We start from the raw sequence: 3,427 nt of genomic DNA on the forward strand, positions 1-3,427 counted from the left end.
AAAGCCTCTAGCTCCAGTGGGCTGGGAGCAGGAGGCAGAGCTGGACCCCAAGGTTGAGGGGCTTTCACCCAGCCCCTAGAGCCTGGCACTTTGAACTTAGACTTAAAGCCTCCAAACTGTGAGAGAATAAACTCCTGTTTGTTAAGGCCACCCCACGTGTGGTTTATTTCTGTCAGAGTGGCACTAGGTAACCAGAACACATGGTGATAGACTTAGGGCCACTAGATGATAACCCTTGTTTTCCTGAGATCCAGAGATAGGATGATCATGGTGTCATGGTGCTCCATCTAGGCCTTCATCAAAGAAGGGCACCTCTGACCTTTGTTTGACTCTATAGTGCAGGGCCTCAAAGTCATCACTTCTACATGGTCTTGAGTCAATTATCCTGGGCTTGGGACTCTAATTTGCTTCACAGTTCAATTTAGGCCTATTTAATGTCTCATATTTAGATCTATTTCAATATTTCTTCCCACTAGCCTTATACAAATATTTTTGTCGCCACCTCCTATTTCACTTCTAGCCAGGTAACTTTTTATTTGTTTGTTTGGTAGGTTTTCATTCAGTATTTGCTACCTGTTGGAATCCCCTGCTCTTGCTTTTTTATCTTTAGGGTAAATGCAGGTCCACCATCCCATATATGAAACTTTTAATTTGGGCTGTGTTGAAGAATCCAGATTTTTTTTGAAGATTTTTTTACGTATACTACCAACTTGACAGTAACTAACAACAACATGGTACATATACTGTAAATTACACAAAGGGTCTGGAGCTGCATATTTTCACACAAAGTGGGATAATCAAAGGTAGAAAGAGCCTCACAACAATTTGTAGGTTTTTCCATTAAATGAGTTTGCTACAAATTTACAAAAAGAAAAAAAGAAACAACTTTTGAGAGTGTTTTGTGTTTTGAAATTGAGGGTTAAGGATGATAGATCTGCACTATGTGGTGTAAATTCTAAAACTGATTAGGAGAAACGGAGTATTTTGGATTTTTGTTTGTTTTCATTTTTTTTCTAATTTTGGAGAGAGCATAGAAACATTTTATAGGTAGTACACAGAAAGACGGAGTGAATTAAGCAAGAAGCTGAAAACAAGCCAGAAAAAATGAAGTGAACCAAGTGGGGTGTGTGTGAGGGGGCTATGTTTAAATTAGAGCAAAGATAAAGAAAAACATCAGCTGACTGAAAGAGGAACTTATTAAAGGGAAAGTTATAAAACCTGAAGAAAATATTTCTTTATAAATTTGAGTGGGCACAGTAAAGGATCAGCCTGAATCGAATTCCCAAACTCCAGTCCTCTTTTTCTCACTTCTCCATCCTGATTGCCAGTCACCCCAGACAACACTCATCTCTGAACCTAGCTTCTGGGAGCCAGGTCAGAGTTCACAAGTTAAAAGGACAAGGTCCTTCAGACTGCCAAATAGGCAGATGCCAGCTACAAGTTTGGGAGGCCACACAACACCCCAACCTTCTGACCTGCTGGACACAAATTTTGAGGCAAGTTACCCACTACCGTTTCAGGATGCCGGCTGCAAGCTCAGGAGTCCATATGATATCTCTACTTTCTGACCTGCTGGTTCCCACTGCCCCTTTGGGTTTGATAATTCATTGGAATAACTGACAGAATCCACAGAGAGTACAGATTTAGTATAGCCAAAAAAGGACACACATGAAGAAATGTATAAGGCAAGTTTGGGAAAGCTCTCAACGTGGAGCCTCCATCTCCCAAGGGACACGCTATTCTCATCAACCAGGAAGCTCTCTGAGCCTTAGTGTTCAGAGCTTTTATCAGCCAGTCCCACATAAGAAGCTAAATCACGCCTCCTGAGGCTAGTTGTTATCAGTCTCCCAAGTGAGTCTTTTCTGGCCTGGCCAGCCTCTACTTGCTAGCACAAATCCTCAGGTGTGGCATGGAAATCTCAGGTCAAGGTACCCCAATTGCTCCAAGGGTCATTTCCCCAGAGCCAAGAGCAAAGGCTACCTTACTTAGGGTAAAACTAGTTTCTTTACTCCAAAGAGACATAGTCAAGTGTGGCATTGGTGGTATAGTGGTGAGCATAGCTGCCTTCCAAAGAGACATAGTCAAACAATTTTCCTAAATATTATTTTGAAGGTACATTATAAAAATATAATCATACATTCAAAACCAAAAAAAAAAAAAAAGTCAGTGCTGTCGAGTAGGATCCGACTCATAGCGACCCCTCCTTGAGTTTCCAAGGCGGTATTACTAGGGTAGATTGCCCAATACATCCAAGTAAATGAAAATATCACAAGCTGGTCACCTTTATTAATCTCCCTGGCTTTTAATATTCCAGTGTCTCATTAAGAACTGTTTTCAAGGAGAAGCACTTAGGCATCTTTCTAGTTGGGAGACTAAGAAATCTGTTGGAGAGTATAGGTGAGAGCTGAATGCTCTAGGTATTCTTTGTTAAGGGGCTTGCAATTATTATCATGATAATGCTTGAAAGGTAAACAAAAGTTGTCAGTTCCTTGATGTCCAAATATAAGAAAACCACAGGTTTTTATTTCACATGGAGTTTGTTTTTACCTAGTATTTGACACTTACTCAATTGTTTCTTACACTCAAAATGATGCTTCGGTCAAAATGCATCAACCCTGTCTGAAAATGTGGCTACAAGGGAAGGAATTGTTACCAAAAAAAAGTAAGAAATCCTTAAGTCTTGTGGATGATATTTAATTAAAAGAGAGAGAAAGAACATTTCTGCTATTCCTCAGGTCTTAAATACTATTTTGGGTTTATCCACCAAATTTTCTATATAGTGAAATCTGGCAACATTTCCCCGCAAATAATCTACTCCAAAAAATTATTCTTTCATAGGAAAGGTAGAAAAAGATACGGGAGACAGATAACCCGTCAGTCTTAAACTACTCAATTACACAATTCCAATTTCATTTTCAAGAGGTGTAAAAAGTCCTCGTGGCTAGAAAAACAAATACAGTGTCCCTTTAAGATCAGGGAAAACAAAACAAATACAGCGTCCCTTTAAGATCAGGGACAATGTCGTCCTGTGATGGATTCTTAGCTCAGAGCGCACAGTAGGTGCTCAATAAATATTTGGAGATTGATGAGTTTTCCATTCAGGAAAGATGTGTCACTTTTCGTATGCTGAGTCCTGGACTAGGTCCTGTGGAGGACTAAGCAGCTTAATGCTTAGGGAGGGATTCAGATGCAGCTTGCTGTAATGCAATAAAGCTTTAATGAATAAAGGCGTTAGCAAACATGCAACCAAAGAGCAGAGCAGCGGCAACGCAAAATAAGGTTTACTTCATATTTTGCCTGAGCTCCTTCCCACTTCAGCGCCTGCGGTACGCGAGCAAACGCCACTAACAGAGGGCGCAGAAGAGACAAGCACAGAAAACAGAAGAAGCAGCAGGTTTGGAAGAGAAGGAAATAGTGAAAACTGGGG

The sequence above is a fragment of the Orycteropus afer genome, unplaced genomic scaffold (assembly GCF_000298275.1).
Source record: "Orycteropus afer afer isolate SDZICR_OR568_19922 unplaced genomic scaffold, OryAfe1.0 scaffold00280, whole genome shotgun sequence".
NCBI lineage: Eukaryota > Metazoa > Chordata > Mammalia > Tubulidentata > Orycteropodidae > Orycteropus > Orycteropus afer.